The sequence below is a fragment of the Adiantum capillus-veneris genome, chromosome 10 (assembly GCF_014529385.1).
Source record: "Adiantum capillus-veneris isolate H3 chromosome 10, ASM1452938v2, whole genome shotgun sequence".
Taxonomy (NCBI): domain Eukaryota; kingdom Viridiplantae; phylum Streptophyta; class Polypodiopsida; order Polypodiales; family Pteridaceae; genus Adiantum; species Adiantum capillus-veneris.
The window spans coordinates 30,392,957-30,411,351 of NC_140940.1; the positions used below are offsets into that span (position 1 = coordinate 30,392,957).

At 40.4% G+C, this 18,395-nt stretch overlaps 1 pseudogene; it reads left to right on the forward strand.

The window, feature by feature from the left end:
* Positions 1-6,236, forward strand: part of LOC147448635 (protein TPR3-like) — a 34,623-nt pseudogene extending 28,387 nt beyond the window's left edge.
* Positions 6,237-18,395: the final 12,159 nt, after the last annotated feature.

Sequence of the window (18,395 nt, forward strand, 5' to 3'; positions counted from 1 at the left end):
CCAATCCCTAATTCACCATGGGAGAGCATATCCATGGATTTTATCTTTGGATTGCCTAAGTCTATCCATGGGAATACGGGAATATGGAAGATAGTAGACAGGTTCAGTAAACAAGCTCATTTTATACCTGTCAAAAAGACTATCAAAGCCCATCAAATGGCAACCCTCTTCATTTCACAAATTTCAAGTACCATGGCTTGCCAATGTCCATAGTGTCGGATAGAGATCCTAGAATGACCAGTAATTTTTGGAAGTGTCTCTTTGAGAATTTAGGGATAAGGATAAACTTCTCTACGGCCTATCATCCACAAACGGATGGCCAAAGTGAAATAGCTAACCTAACAATTCTTGATCTACTAAAAGCCTATGTAACGGAAGTAGATCAAAGATCCCAATGGGAGAAGTACTTACCCTTAGTGGAGTATGCTTACAATAACACTGTACATACTTCCACGGGAAAAGAACCTTTCGAGGTAATTGAGGGAAGATCAAAAAGTCCCTTGCTACTTAAGGTACATGGGAAGATCTTCGCTGCAGATGAGTATAGCCGAGACCTACAAGAATCTTTTCAAAAGATTAAGGATGCTATCTCTATCTCACAACAAAGGCAAAAGGCTGCTACTGATAAGCACAGAAGAGCCCAAGCCTTTAAAGAAAATGATTGGGTCTTATTAAAATTCCCCAAGGCTCGATTAAGGCACACGACGGGCAAGAATCCTAGGGGACACCAAAAGTACTATACTAAACTAGCAAAAAGGTACTATGGTCCCTTCCAGATTCTTAAGCCAATCAATGAGATGGCCTATCAACTCAAGTTGCCCAATCATTGGCTCATACACAATGATTTCCATGTGAGCCTATTAAAGCCTTACAAAGGAGAGCCACCTCAAGAACCAACTATTGAAGACCCACCGGAGATTGAGGACCAAGAGGAGGTGCTGCAGCCCGAGTCCATTCTTTGACATGAAGACAAGGTACTAAGAGGCGGTAAGACTATCCGACAATATCTTATTAAGTTTAAGAATTATGCTTTTGAAGATGCTAGATGGATGCAAGGCATACAATTAAAGGATAACCTAAACCTTGTCAATGCTTACAATGCTTCCCAAGAGTAAGCAAATGTACAAAATGTTAAAAATGAGCAAAGTTTTTGTCTTATAAGACTCTCTTTTTATTTATTGTGCACAAAAATGTAGTATGCATGCTTAGATCAAGTTTGCGGAGATGACGTCTCCCAAACACCAAGTAGAGCTTGTCACTCTACTATGGAAGATTGATAGAACTAATGGGCAGACATGCTTACGGCAACCTTAGGCTCTCAAGCACCAAATGGACTAGTCATCCATTGTGGAATGATGTCGTAGGGTAACAAGGGATCCTCTACCCGCTAAGAAAAGGACTCATGAATATGCTTTATCTTCTCTACACCATAGTCGAGGACGACTATGATTTCAAGAGAGAGGTAATGTCATAATAATCAATATCTAATTCTCCTAAATGAGTTTCTCATGTTAAACTGATCATTTAATATGGGGAAGTGCCAGGGGAGAAAAAGCTAGAATATTGGTTAAGCTAGCAAACCGGCCATAAAAGGGATCCAAAGGGGGGGCCATCTGCAAAAGAGCCATGTGCAAAAATGGGCTAAAAAGACCCTAAGGTTCAACCCATTAAGACTTCCAAAATGCTAAGGTTCCAAAATTCAAAGGTTGTGTCCAAAGGTCAACCATGGGGGAATTGGATGCTTTGTGTGTGTCAAAAAAAGTCTTTACAAATCCCTACTTAGGAGGGGTCGAGCCTTGCTTGTAGGGGATGAGAGAGAAAGTCACACACACACACACACACACAAGCTCCCTTTACACAAAGGGAATGAGGGACACATGTCAGCTCCCTATCCTAGATGCCCACAAGGTGTACCCAATTCCTATTGGATGGCCTTGGAGGTGGACCAATGAGAATTAGGCTAGAGTAAATCTAGTTTAATTAATTTAAAAACACTTAATAAAAGAACCAATGAGAATTAAGTCCTCTATAAGACTATTGGACAGTCTCCCAAGGGGTCCAATGAGCATTCAACAGCCCAATGGCTTGCCTGATTCCTATTGGCCAGGAGGCAAAGGGGTCCAATGAGAGTTTAGTTGAATTATTAAATTACCTAAAGCTCTCACAAAAGGGGAAAGGGGGACACATGTCAGAAGGCTATCACTTACACTGCTTAATTACCATTGGCTAGGCCTGGGGAGGTCCAATGAGAGTAGAGCATGAGCAAATAGCAAGGGGGGTCGACCAAGAGAGAGAGAGGGGGGCTGATTTTTGCAAGGCATTATCACACACACACTCACATAATCTCATGTGTGAAGTAAAGAAGACTCTCTCTCCTTCTCAAGCTTTAATGGAAAGCTTACCATCTACTCCAAGCTTGTGAGAAGGGAGGACTACACCAACAACTCTTGGGCTTGTGATGCAAATCCAACCAAGAGCCAAGCTTCAATGCATGCTCATCTCCTCTACCATGCTAATTACTAAGCTAAGCTATGCTAATATGAGTGATTATGTGAGGAGATGTACATCTTTCTCGTAAGAATACTCCTTCTTCCTCTCAATCTACTCTCATATCCTACTAGCTCTCACCATCTTCGAATGTGTGTGAGGTCTTGGGTCTGAGACCGGGGAGAATTAATGTTGTGTTTGATAAGTGTTTTGCTTAGTGCATGAAGCTTTCATCTTCATTGCACTAGCTAGTCTTGAAGGAACACAAAGAATTGTATTGTACAATGTCTCTCTTGATGGGAGAAACCATAATACAAAGCTTTTTGGAGGGGGGACCGGCTCCATGCAAATCCGGTCCTCAACTGTTGTCAATAGCTTAATTTCTCTCTCTTTTGGAAGTATTGTTCATGCTATCTAACTAGGTGTTATGCTTTTTGTTGCTCTCTCCACCCAAGCACTCTTGTAATTCTCATTAGGAATCTATTCTAATGAAATGCCCACTATGTTCATGCTAATTTCCGCTACACACAAGTTTTAGGCCATTAAATGTTACATCGCCCGCCCCACTGACATGAGTTGGATGCCATCTTCCACTTTTGGTTGGGAAAATGGCTGGGCGCCACCTCAATTTGGCGAGTGATTTCCTACCCCAGTGTGACAGGGGCTGAGTACATTCAGGTTAGTAGCCGTTGAAGAGCATAGAATGTTTGATTGAACAAACCCATGTGCGCGCTACAGCCATCTCTATTGTCTATTGTCTTGTTTGGCACTTCCCACAGGTTGCTACTGAGTGCCAACACTTGCCACCTGCAGATTGCCCTCCACACACCATAACCATCCCCAAATCTACCGAGTACTGGTGCTTCGCTCTCTTGCTGAACACACCACCAATGGCCACTACCAAATTACCCATTCCCTACATCGACCTTGCCTTATCCGCTAAACTTCACCACCTCAAGCATTGCCTGCGCGCCCTCCCCTTCCGTTAGCTCTCCTACGGTGCCATATTATTGGCTGATGCCTAAACACCTTAGCCACCACACCTCTCGCATCAAGTCTGGGTAGGTCCTCCTTCCTCGCCTGTGCCTCCCTTAAGCCACGACCAAATGCATCATGCACCCACATGCTCTGTTGCTGCCATTATTGCCCCTCTTTCACAACCAAAACCTCAACATCATAAAAAATAATCATCAACATCATCTGGAAGGGTTGTAATGATGTCTTCAAGAAAATGCAGCAATCATGATTGATCACACCTCTGAAACTGGTGGATTATCTCCCTCGTTGCCTTGGTCTTCAGCTTCTCTTCCAGTCATCCTTCCACTTCCTCCCAAGGCTTCAACTTCAAACTGCTATTGAGACAGTAAAAGGACATATACTACCACCCATAAATAGCAGCATCAAAATCAACACAATCGCCCTGATCACCGGTGAGAAAATTCAGCAAGCATGATCACAACAATATCGCCTCCTCTCCTCCTCTTCCTCCATCCTCACCGACATCATAACCAACCATTTCACACCCACACACACACAGTACATTGAAACCACCAAATGCTAATATTACTGCAATTGCACTTACCTTTTCAAAATAGCATTCCATTGCCTCAGTGTAGACACACACAGGGACCCACACACCCCTGCCACTCTAGCATCAACTCTCTATCGTGCACCAAGTTGCAGCTCTCGAAGGAAATTAGATGTGTCAACTATGGGTGGCTACATGAGAGGGCATGGATAGATTGTCCTTGAATGGTAGCTAGTCCATGCTTTCACATCCTTAATGGAGACATACCGATTCCACCTTTCTCATCTCATCAGAACCCCTCACACCTTTGAGCTTCACACACCTTGTTATATAGAGCATTTCCTGCAGGGCATGTAAGGAAGGTAGCTCTTCCAACAATATTGGACATCCATCCAATTGAAGGTCATGAAGATGGGTAAGGTGGTCAATTCCATCCAGGCATCCTGTGAGATTCTATGGAAAATTACTCAATAAACGAGCCTCGAGATGATATTGATGAAGTGAAGTGGAGTGGCATGATAGGAAAAGAAGCCACTTGTGACGGGATGGGATCTCATCCAACCTCTCTCCCTCTGCCTCCACCATGACGGCCATGTCCAGGAAGATTTGATGCAATTCCACCAGGCTAAGGCTCTTGCAGGTGCGTGCAACGGAAGGAAGAAAGAGGAAAGTGGGGGGGAGAGAGAGAGAGAGAGAGAGAGAGAGAGAGAGAGAGAGAGAGAGAGAAAGAGAGAGAGAGAGAGAGAGAGAGAGAGAATTTCAATCTAGCACACCATCCGCTGCAGCCTGAGTTTGAGAAATGTTGAACATCGTGCCAGGCTAATTCTACTTCATCCCCGAGTTTTGAGAAAAGTTGAACGACTGGTTTCTCACCACGATGCAGTTACAGACTCATAGTGCACACTGTGGAGAGAGAGAGAGAGAGAGAGAGAGAGAGAGAGAGAGAGAGAGAGAGAGAGAGAGAGAGTTGCAGGTGACAGCCGCTTTCTTTGGAATCTAGCCTTCAGCTCGCAGCTCGTGCCACGTGGAAAGTGTTTCTCCTTCCACCATATTATGTTAGTAGATAGTTTAGATTCCCCCTTTTTAAATGATCTTTATTTTTACTTTTTTTGGTACTTGCAGTGGGCTCCATGGGACTCTCTACCTGCCTTGATCTCCAATGCCACTTATTCTTGTGACAGCCAGCTTGTTTATGCCAGTTTTTGTGATGGTCCTATTGGAGTTTTTGATGCTGAGAGCTTGCAACCACGGTGTAGATTGGCACCATCTGTTTACCTCGCCCTTGGAACTAGCAGGTGAAGGAAGGAAACTCATGTCTTTTTGATATCTTTTTTAAAGGGAAAAGTACCAAAATACCTGTGAAGTTTGTGGAAATTCCCAAAGTACCCCTCAAATCTCAAAAACTACCAAAATACCCCTCTTTTTTTTTCAAAATCCCAAAATCCTATTACTTGTTTCCAAAATTGCCAAAATACCCCTTTGTTAATCTCGCAAACATCTGCAAAGACATTTTTCTTTGCAACTTGTCATGGGAAGGTAGGTTCTCTTTCAATCATAGCCACAAGGGACGTCTTTGGGGATGGGGAATGGGGGACGAGGAACGGGGTGCAAATGGACTTTTAGTGTAAAAAAGAGGACAGGACGAAAAAGTGGGGACGGGAAGCCCAAAAATGTGACTATGCAAGTTTCAATAGAGGTTGATAGAACTAAGATTTTAGATGGTATCGTGGGCAATGATAAATCATTGTAGAGCCTTGCATTTGTGTCTTTTGTTGCTTCTGCTTTGAATTTAAAGAAGCTATAGGCAGGCAGGGGAGAGCTATTGGATGTTTAATCTTTAGATGGACATAGTATGAACCCAGCTAGTGTGACCGATCACGTATGAGTGTTGCAGCTCCGTGTACCCTCTAGTGATTGCAGCTCATCCTTCAGAGCCAAATCAATTCGGTATTGGTCTAACTGATGGGGGTGTGCAAGTAATCGAGCCATTAGAAGCAGAAGGAAGATGGGCAGGAGGTGCATCGTCTGAAAATGGCATCATCAAGAGTGTTTTACCATCCATGGCATCAAGTTCCCAGGTAGCGAAGTCTGCTCCAAGGTAGGCATTTGTCGTTAAAGCACTCAGAGGGTTTTTGATTCTCTGTTGACAGAATTTTGTTTATCAAATGTTTACTTCCTATTGATTGCCAGGAATGATGGAAAGTTAGAGGCTCCCAAGTAATGGATTTGTGGTCCATTCTTCTTTGGCATTAAGCAAAGTGAAAGTTTCTGGTTGCGGAGTGGCCGGTATCAATGTTTACATCTATTACGCAATCCATTCATGAGGATGAAGCGAGAGCTCACTATGTAAGTATGTTTAGAATTTGTGTCGACCATAAATGAGAGGACAATATTGCTATGCAAGAGGTTGATGATCTGCATGATGAATATGTCGTGGCAAGGGCTAACCCTCCACAGCTTTTAGAAGCTCTAATGAGTTGAAGGAGCATAGTCAGTGAGGGGTTTAACTGCTTTGAACCTAGCACGAGGGTATATTTTGTGAACCTGTTCAGCAGAGCGATGGTCATCTCATTTGTGAAATTTGTCGACTTCGTCTTAAAGACATGAGCAAGATAATAATTGTCTGATGCTCCTCTCTCTCTCTCTCTCTCTCTCTCTCTCTCTCTCTCTCTCTCTCTCCACCCATGTTATTTGTGTTGTAATGTTTTGTTTTATTTCTTGCAGGACTGCACATGCAAATAGTGCCCGAAAAAAACCTTGGATTTTATCTTATAAAACCTACAACTATTGAAGCAAGTAGGTTTTCTTCTATTTTCTTGAGTGAAAAAAAGTAGAAAACCTATAGACATAGGTGAATTAAGTTTACCCGAAACTTTTATACTTAAATACCTACTTCTTTGAATTTTACAAAGTGAGAAGAAAAAAAAAACGATAATTTTGTTTTAGATGTTACTCCGATTGTGAGTAAGATTTAAGTTTTGAGATAATCAGATTATTTCTAAATTGAGCAATACTTAAACCATATAGAGAGACAATAAAATGTTTGTTGGCATGGAATATTAGAAAGTAGTTTTTGAGCGTAGAATTTTTCTTATTTGAATAAAATTGAGCACAAAGAGAAACAACAAAATGTATATTGGCAATTGAGAGAGCTACTAAAATTTCTATTACAAAAGAAAGTAACAGATAAAACCTTACATGGCATTCAAATAAACAATAACTTCTGAGAGAGCAAAATTGTCATTAATTTGAATCGAATTGATTACAAAACAAGGCAACAAAATGACTATTGGCAAAGGAGAGTTACATATGAAACTCATAGCAAGATCTTCTCTTATCTTAAAAACGAAAAAAACAAAATTTGATCCATTTTTTACCGGAAAGAAAGACACCAAAATGTCTATTGGCTAGGGAGAGCTACTTATGAAAACTCATAGAAAGAGGAATCTTTTCTTCTATCTCAAAGATGAAACAACAAAATTTGATCCATTTTTCTTCGACAAAAAACCTAAAGACAAATTATTATAAAGAAATTTAGAAATTTAATCCAAAATATTAAACTTTAAATAATACAAGATATAAAAACTTACAATCTAGTCCTCAATGAAGCTAAATGCATGTCTTGAGATCTTTGTATCGTCCCGCCATAATCCAATGTCTTCATCAAAATTGAATTCCTCCAATGGAGGCCCTTCAAGAGAAATCATCATCAAAGTACGCATGCTTTTAGTAGTAAGAGAATTCCTAAGCTTTGATTTGATAATATTTTGAACACTAAACCCACACTCACAAATAGCCGTACTACAACATTGTACCAATGCTATTTGAGCAAGCAATAGTAATGATGCATACTTTTCCCTCAAAGTTTCATTGCTACCAATGTAGCACCATGTATTTTTGAAGTTCCAACCCTTCCACTCATTGTAGGCTTGGTATTTAAAAGTTTGAAATTCTTTCCTCAACAAACAAGGACCCCTTTCAACATTTTACTTTGACCATAGAACTTTATAATCTCCTCTATCCCATCACCACCAAAGTTTTTCAAATCTTTTTGAAAATCTTTTGTAGGAGGATAGCAAGAAGGAGATAAAAGTTTAAAATGGCTCAAAATAGAGGTATCCTCAAATATCTCTTTCAAATTCTCAATTATATGGCTTGTGAAAGATTTTAAAAAGATTATTGCATTTTCAAGATCAGAGCCATCTTTTTGTTACCATATACATGTGGTAGTGATGTGTGTGAACACACTAGGACCGTCGGGACATTTTTTCCCTCTTTAGGAGGTTTTTTTCCCCCGTGCATTGTATATACGTCCATCACTCTAGGGCTATCTATCTTTCCATTGCACACTAAGTAACACACTCTCAGTTGTGTGCCTTGAGCTTCCTTTGTCTTCTCCAAGCTGTGTGCGTTTCTCTGCAACCCTAATTCCAACAATTGGTATCAGAGTAGGTTGCGTCCTCCCGGGCTTAGTCGCTAGTTGCTCTAGCACACGCCTACTCACTTTCTCCGATTTCAGTGAGGTTTGGCGAGCGTTTGCACGTCGACAAATATTTCGGGAATGCTCGTAGAGCATAGTCTGCTCAGATTTCTTATTTGGGCTCATTTCGGCCTCCATTTCCACTACAGGCAGATCTGCACAAGCAATTTTGTCATCTTGTGCAAAATTTTTGTCAGTGCCATTTTTTGCATAGCAGGTGCCTTACAGTCTTCTATGGTTTGTGCTATATAGCACATATTGTTCCCACTTTGTTTCTCCTCTTTTCGGGCAGTTTTCACATCAGGTGCAACATTTACCATGGCTGACAACAACACAGATGTATTCAAGATGTTTGGTGCTGAGGACAGGTTGGATGGGGACAATTACCCTATGTGGGCTTATATGATGCAACATGTTCTTGTGTCAAAGGGCGTCTGGAATATTGTGCAAGGCATTGATGTACGTCCTGGTTCTAAGGATGTAGGTGATGTTGAGGATGTTGCAGGTCTTGCTGCAAGGATTTGTGCGATTAGAGTTGTTTTGCCTATGGTAGAACAAGCTCGTTGGGATGTAAAGGATGCACAGGCTCATGCATTGATTGTGTTTTTTGTGAAGCGCACCATTGTTTCTCACATTCGTTCAGCAAAATTTGCAAAACAGGCTTGGGATATTCTAGCAGGTCTTTATGCAAGCCACAATGAGGCTAAAATTGTTTTGTTGCGTAAAGAGCTGGAATCGAAGATTATGCATGAGGAAGATGATATGGACACTTTCCTTGTTGGTGTCAAGGATATCAATGAGCAATTTATTTCTACAGGTGAAGTCATTTCAGACAGCTCCCTTGTGCAGACTGTTCTTGATGCCTTACCAGATTCTTACCAGACTTTTGCTAGTACTTGGAGACTTATGACCCAAGGAAATCTTGAAGTTGTCAAGTTTGATGCATTATGCACATTGCTGTTGCAAGAGTCACTTTCCAAAAAACACAGGACTAGACATCGTGCAGTTGAATAGGCTTTTATTGCTTCTCAAAGAAAGGGTGGGAACAGCAATGCAGCCACTTCTTATGGTTTTGCTGCGAGTGGCAAAACTTATGTTCTCAATGCTTCTGCTGGCAGCACTTTGTCTGGCAATTCTCGTGATAAGGGCAAAAAGAAGATGCGTTGCCATTATTGTAAAGCTAATTATCACTTGATCAAGCAGTGTCCTAAGTTGAAGGCCAAAGAGGCTAAGAAGAAAGAAGGTGGTTCCACTGCAAATGTTGGTTCCACTACAAATGCATCCATTGTTGAGTCTTCTATGAAAGGAGAATGTGAAGCTGATGTTGATGCAAAATGGACTTTTAGTGTAGAGTGCACTTACAATCTTGTTGTCCATGATGTATGCATGTCAGTTGCTATAGATTTACATGTGTGGTATTTTGACAGTGGTGCTACAAAGCACATTACCTCACATCGTGAATTCTTCACCTCTCTCGAGTCTGTCCCTCATGGGAATTCCGTCACTTGTGCCAACAATGCCTCTTATCATGTTCAGGGAGTTGGAAAGATTGTGCTTATTGTTGCAAACGGCAGTTCTTTCACACTTGTTGATGCACTTTATGTACCTGGGATCAAGAAGAATCTTTTGTGTGTATCTGCACTTGCTAGACTTGGACTTATAGTCAAATTTGTGGATGACAGATGTACAGTTCATGATCTCAGTTTTGGTGATGAAATTGTTGCCTCTGGCCTTTTGTGCCGTGGGCTATATAAGCTCACTTTGTATGACAAGTGTGGACAAAATTTTGCAAATGCAGTTGCAGATTCAAGGGCTATTTCAAATGCAAAACTTTGGCATGCATGTTTTGGTCATCTGAATTTTGTCAATTTGTTGCATTTGAAAAAATCTAATATGGTTGCTTCTTTGCCACCTCCTGAAGCACCTGTCAAACATGTTTGTGAAGGCTCTATTTTGGGTAAAATGCATCATTCTAAGTTTCTAGAGGATGGTTCAGTTAGGGCCACATGCAGGTTGCAGCTTGTGCATAGAGATGTTTGTGGGCCCATGCAAACTCCGTCCTTGGGCAATTACCTGTACTTCGTAACTTTCATTAATGATTCCTCCAGGCATGCATGGGTATTTCCACTTAAAGCAAATTCCAAAGTTTTTATGTGCTTCAAACAATTTTTGGCTATGGCTGAAAATGTATCTAAATGTACTATGGACACCCTCCGTTCCGATCGAGGGAGGGAGTATATATCTCATGAATTTAGTGCATTTCTGGCTAGTCGTGGGATAAAACACCAATGTGCACTGCCCTATACGCCTCAACAAAATGGTGTTGCTGAGAGAAAAAACAGGTCACTTACGAAAATGGCACGATGTATGGTCAAAAGTCAAGCTTTGCCGCATTATTTTTGGCTTGAGGCCATCATGTGTGCCACTTATGTACTTAACAGGTGCCCTACAAAAGCTTTGCAGTCTATTGCTCCATATGAAGCATGGCATGATAGAAAGCCTTCTATTGATCACATGCGTGTTTTTGGTTGTTTGGCATATGCTTTGGTGCCACAAACACAGCGCAGAAAATTGGATGATAAGGCTGTCAAATGTATTTTTGTTGGTTATAGTGCTGAAATCAAAGGTTACAGGTTGTATCATATGCAAACAAAGCGTATTTTGGATTCACGGGATGTAGTGTTTGTGGACAATTCTGTTCAGCCCTTGCTGTCATGTACTAGAGACAGTAATGTAAGCTCACAGGACATTTATGACACTTTGTTGCCTCTTTTTAGTGGTGGAAGTTCGAATGTAAATTCCAATGAGGCGAGCAACCTATGGGGGTTTCAGAAAATGTTATAGATCAGCCTATTACTGATGCATATGTACATGATGTACTTGATGAGGAAAGGGCTGAAAATGAGCAGGCTAGACGTATGCGAAAATGGCTGGTGCATACATTGCATGACAGTAAATTGGATGCACCTTTGCCTAGTCGTACTCGTTCAGGCTCTCGCCATGCATCTTATGCATCCGATTGTTATGATTTGGTTGTGTCTAGCTTACATGATGTTGAGGAACCTCTATCTTTTGATGAAGCACAGAATTCAGAAAATTGGATGGCTGCCATGCAATCAGAATATGATGCACTTATAGAAAATGACACATGGACTTTATGTGATTTGCCTCCTGGCAAAAAGGCCATCGGTACAAAGTGGGTTTACAAGTTGAAACGCAAGCCTGATGGTGAGATCGATCACCATAAGGCTTGACTTATTGCAAAGGGTTATGCACAAAAAAAAGGCATAGATTATGAAGAGACTTTTGCTCCCACTTGTCGTATGACTACTGTGCGTTTTCTATGTGCATTGGCAGCTCATTTTGGTTGGGATGTACATCAATCAGACATTGTTACTGCTTTCTTGAATGGTGACATATTTGGGGAAGTTTATGTAACACAGCCTCGCGGTTTTGTCGTGAAAGGACAAGAGGACAAAGTGTGCAGATGTAAGAAGGCTTTGTATGGGTTGAAGCAATCTCCTTGTGCTTGGTATGAGAAATCTGACACTCATTTGGTCAAATGAGGCTTTCGTAACAGTCCAACAGAAGTGTGAGGGTGGTGTACTTCTCATTGGGGTTTGTTATGTAGATGATTTGTTGATCATTGGACCAAATGAGAGACATATTGTTGAATTTAAGGCTGATTTGAATGCTACTTTCAAGATGAAAGATTTGGGCCTGTTGCATCATTATTTGGGCATACAGTTTAAGCAGTGTGATGGTGGTATTGCCTTGTGTCAGAAAAGTTACATACAGACATTGCTATGTAAGTTTGGACTTGAGGATTGCAGACCTATTGCCACTCCCATGGAAAGAGGTTTGAAGTTGAGTTTACATGATGCTGGCGATCCTGCTGATGCCACTCTTTACCAAACTGTTGTTGGTTGCCTCATTTATGTATGCAGCACGAGGCCAGATATTCAGTTTGCAGTCTCATAGGTCAGTAGATTTATGCATAGCCCAGGGTCTAAGCATTGGCAGGTTGTCAAGAGGATTTTCCTCTACCTTAGTGGCACTTTACATCTTGGCTTGTTTTATCCCAAGGGGGGATCATTCCCGCCAGACTTACATGCTTTTCGAACTCAAATTGGGCGGGTTGTTTTGACACGCAAGTGTCCACAAGTGGTTTTTTTTTCATGCTTGGCAGTCCATGTATATCATGGTTGAGAAAGAAGCAACCTACTATGGCCACTTCGAGTTGTGAGGCTGAGTACATGGCAGTCTTCACATCTACGGTTGAGTGTATATGGCTCAGACACCTTACGGCTGATTTGGGTGTTGGACAGGACATTGCCAACACTATCTACACTGACAGTCATAGCGCATTGGCAGTTGCGAGGAACCCAGTTTTTCATGCTTGCACAAAGAACATTGAGGTGCATTACCACTATGTCAGGGAGAGGCTCTCAGCAGGAGAGATCAGCTTGGCTTATGTGAAAACACAGGACAACCTTGCAGATCTTTTCACAAAGGCATTGTCCCGGGTTGCATGATTTGTTATTCGACATTCGTTTTATTCGTGAATAATGGTTTATTAATACATTCTAAAGATTTATTTGTGCGTATTATTCGCTGCCACGTCAGCTTTTTTCAAAAAAATATTTTACTGCTTAGATATCGATCGATAGTTTATCGATCTATTAAATATGGATCGATAGTTTATCGATCGATAGACTTTTGGTCGATAGGTTAAATCGATCTATATGTTTTCGATCGATATAGTAGTAGTATATAAAGGCCAAATTTGCGTGTTTTAGCTACAATTCTCTTCACGGAAGTGTCAGGTTACCTTCGGCATAGAAAGATGATTTATCAAATTAAAAAATATTTGATTTTTTAAGAAAATTTTATTTTTGATGTTTTATACATTAAAAATAAAATAATTATATAGATTTTGAATCACCTATAATTCTTAACAATAGAAGTTATTCTTTAACTCTATTGCTAAGTTTAATTACTCTAAAAAATAGAGACTATAGTTTTAGCTCTACTTGTTTAAAAATAGATAAGTAAATAATTGTACGCATTAGAGGCTACTTTTCTAGCTATAGTGCGAATGTATAATTCTAAACATTAAAAGCTATACTCTTAGCTCTATTTGTTGTAGAATAGATACTAAAAGTGATATTTGATGGTTAAAATCTATCATAGCTATAATATGTGCACAAATAATAGTGTTAGTTCGTACATTTTGGAACATATACACATACATGTAGGGTCTTTTGTTTGTCATGAACAAATGTTCTTACCTAGAAATAGAATAGGTTCACTTAGTGCCTCTTGGTTGTTATGAGATGATTCTCTTACTTCCAAGTGAGGTTTAAGGTATGAAGTAGGATTCACTTGGTTGCATAGAATAGGTCCATTTAGTGCCTCTTGGTTGTTATGAGATGATTCTCTTACTTCCAAGTGAGGTGTATGGTATGAAGTAGGATTCACTTATTTGTTATCGAGCTTATGCTCTTACCTCTAAGTGAATATGGTGGATTACCTATAGAGTTCCCTAGGATGTTATCGAGCTCCTACCTCCAAGAGACATAGATAGTGGAATGTGAGATGACTCCATCGCTCATTTAGGTTGTCTTGAGAAAAACGCTCTTTACCACCTAGTAGCCAAGAATGATATATCCATTGGTGATCTTTCTTAAAATATTATCTTAACACTATTCATTCATCATTTTAATTTAGCAAATCATATCTATAACCTTTTATCTTTCTCATTGAGCTATTATGGTGAAAAATTATAATCATAGTGTATCTATTGATTGTAGGATATATTTGTTAAAGTCAGAAAGCATGGTGCGAGGAAAAGAGTGGTCGTATGTGGAGGAAAAAGAGAGAGGAAAGACAGTACGTTCCATTTTTGGAATACAAACATTGTGGGCATAACATGCCACGCAATGCAACTTGCATCAAAGAACATTTATTCGGCACTAATTCCAGTGTGAAAGAATGTGGAGCACCACCTAACGACATATGGGTCCATTTTGCAGGGTATTTAAAGAAATGCAAACAGGCAGGACTTCTTCCTAAGAGACAGCAGGGTGTGACAGGTGCGTCATCTGTCAACATAGAAGAAGTGAGTGTAGATCAAGAAGATTGTGGACCTTCAATGTGATAGATGGCGAAATGTAAACGTCTTTTCATGATATGTATCTCACTTTTTCTCACTGTAGCTCCCTATGGAGCTATATATCTCACTTTTTTTATTTAGTAGCAACAAAGTCAAGTATTGAAGAGAATTCACATAAACATAAGGATTGAGGACATTGCTTGGCAATCAAATAAAACGACATTGCTTGACTCTCAACAAAGTCATCAATTAGCAACTCAAAACAAATTCATTGCCATAAACATAGGGGTGAAAGCATGTTAACCTGTCGCGCTTTTTGTGCTAGTTAGCAATTTCAAGTTAGCACATCTTCAAAAAGTTGGGTGCCGGTAAATTTTTTACAAATAATATCAAAATTTATCGGAGGTTGTACATTTGGATTCCTTGTTTCAAATGCTTTCTATTGATATATAATATGTCATAGATCTTGGAGATGTAGCTCAAGTTATTGTACTAGTTAGCATATGTCAAAATTGTGCTAGTTAGCATTGTCCGGGACATGAAAAAGCATGACATGTTAACATGCTTTCACCCATAGAGAGAATACAATGCGTCTCAAAAAAGGACGGGATAAATTGCCATTAAAATTTTCAACTACAGTCTACAATGTCTTTAAGAAATTATGATATCCATCGCTTCTTCAGGATCTGCATTCAATGCTGCCTCAAGTATATCCATCGTTTCTTGAATATCTACCTCGTGACTTGGTCCTGCCTCCTCAAGCAAGGGAGAGAGAGGCCTGTACCGCACTTCGTATCTGGCAAGGTTTTTCTTTAAAACAACTACTTCTTCTTCTTTGGCTGCCAACTTCTCTTGTAGAGAGAGAATGCTGTCTCCTTGGCTGGCTAGTGTAGCCCCTTGAGACACAATATTAACAATTTGTTCATGCTCATCTGGTAGGAGCACAATTGGCCTCTTTCGTGCAAGTGGATCTGCCTCCCCACGACGCGCTTGTGCCCTTTCTTTAGCTCTTTCAAGTCTGACACCAACGTTGAAAGGACGGTCTGTCCAAAGGACGCGCTTCTTCATTATATCTTGCACGAAGACTCGCTGGATGAAGTACATGGCAACTTTATTATTGTTAGGTAGACTGCACTCCTTTTGGATGAAGCGTAGGAGCAACACACGCGCAAGCCCTTTGTGTTGCAAATCTGAGATTTTCAATGGTGTTGTTGCCTTGGCATGACCTGACCTCCTAAACAGTACATCTTTCACAAAAGAAGAGGGACAACACTTGTATATGTCCTCCAATTTCATTGTTTCGGCCTCCAAACCTTCGGGCTCCGCGGCCTCAACAAAGAATGCGGAGAGGTCTTGAGCCACATAACGCATGCTCTCCTCTCTGAGGATACGTTGAGACTCTTTGTGATCGAGCTCACCGTCGACATTGGGAGGAGCGTATGGGGCTACCATTTTTGGTCAAATCACACGACAATAAATAATTAGATTAAAAAAATAGATACACATTGATTAAAAAACTACAATCAATGGTAACATTCACACAATTTTAAAATTCACATCTCTCTCATCAATTTGACAACAACAATGTAATAAAATAGCTTGAAATTTCAAATCAATGGACATGAGACAAGACAAAACTGTATCATTGCAAAGTATAGACACGTTTTCAAATTACAAGGTATGATTTCAAATTTCAATCATTGGATGGTCTCAAGCCTGCACTATCTGGGAGTGTGCGACCAACACGCTTAATGCCTTGTAACACGCTTAGGAGATCATGTGAGGACTTGCGCTGGGTGGGATTGGTAGATATACAAGTGCGCTGGACTTCTTGAAAGCGTCTGAGAAAAGCAATATAATTAGTGTCATCATCCTTAGGTAAATATTTAAGGAGTTCTTGAATGTATTTACAAAGGGAGTAGATATCTTGGCTGCGCATGAAGACTGGAGGATTTGTCGATATACATTCAGGAGCCATCCACCAATATCGCTTGCTCCAGGCTTCCCTTGTCGATGGGAGAAGATCTGGCAACTTTAGAAATGTGTTCTCTGTGGGAACAAGGTTGCGCTACCCCAATCACATATGCCTACATATACTCCATCCCATCCACAATGCAGCAAGATATTACTCCCATGAACATCATTGTGAGTGATGTTATTCGCGTGCAAAAAGATGAAGGTTCGGAGCAATCCATTAATGATAGGCTATATATTCTTCTTGACACCTTCAACGGTCCCCTCGGTGTCTCTGAAACCCTTGCTCATGGCCACATTCTTCCCCTCCTTTTGGAGTCTCTCTAGCCAGTGGTGGTCGAGGTTTCCACCATTCCACATCTTGAAGATGAGGGTGGGCGCTCGCGTGGCGTGTCTTACCAATCCCAGAGCAACAATGATTACACTATGAGTGATATTCATAATTGTGGCTTCATGCAACGCTATGTCATTGGCACTCTTCTAGCCATCACCCTTGATTAGCTTTCCATCGTAAAATTCATTTGTGAAGGTTTGATGGTTGACTTTCACCTTCTTGACCATGCCATATCTACCTTATTCAATGCTTGCCATTTGTGGAAATTCAATGCAAGCCATGCACATGATGACGAGGTTGCATGGGTCTAAATTTCCCATGTTGGGTGGCATTGGATCATTGCTAGAGATTGGTACTTCCGAAGCAGTAGGCACTTCAGGTACATCCTTGGGCTCTTCTTCGATCCTTGGTCTCTTTCCCTATTGCTTCATGCTTCTGCAGAGGACCTCTACTTCCTACATGCGGTCCATGAAGCCAGACTTCCCTTTAATTTTCTTGTCAAGGGTTTCTACAACTCTACAAACTTGCCCTATGATTCGACTCACGTTGTGGCCCAACTAACCACCTGTAAGGACTTCAATCTCACTTGAAGCACCACAAAAAAATTTGCAACTAGTGCTACATATGCAGCACTACATAACTCATCCAAAAATGATTTGTATGAGGACTCTTGCAAGACTTCCTAGAGGCGATCACTTCGTAATCCATAAAGATGAGTGCATATGAATTCTTCGACATATTTGAGCTCAACTTTTGTTATCTTACCTGTAGTACCCATGATGTGCGTAGAAGCTAAAACAAAAAAAACAAAAAATCAAAACTTCTCAGTAGTATAAGTGACATGTAATACAATACATTCTAGTCATTCTTTACAACACAACCATTGGGCAATCACCCTAAACCCTAAACCACAGGTTTACATGAATGTAATTTATGATTAATATACACAAGAACATGCACACGATTATGCATGATGTTAATTATGATTTTTCATATCATAAAGAAATATGTTATGATTTTTCAAATCAAAAACCTCATATGTATGAGACATTATCAATAGGAATGTGACAAAGTCATAGAAATACGCATTATTTTACAAATTACGAAGATTAATGTAAAATATGGTGTCACGTGTGTATCCTTCTCATTGTAAGGATCTAAGAAAGTCCTAAGCACCAGACGCAGGGGGTTTTATTCCCGTTGTAAGAGAAAAGGATAAACATTTGATCCAGACGCCGAGAACGATTACATTATAAAAATCAGTAGCTCATCAGATAATGGTTTTTTCCACAAATTGTGTCTGAGAAAAACTCCTCCCATTGTAAGAACCGAAGATCGTGACGGGGGAAGTAGTTTAAAGATTACATACTCATTCTACAGATCTACGAATCATGTGGTTCATGACTACGTATATTGAAAAGTGTATAGCTTAAAGACTCATTAGATAAAAAATTTATTCACACAGATCGTGTCTAGG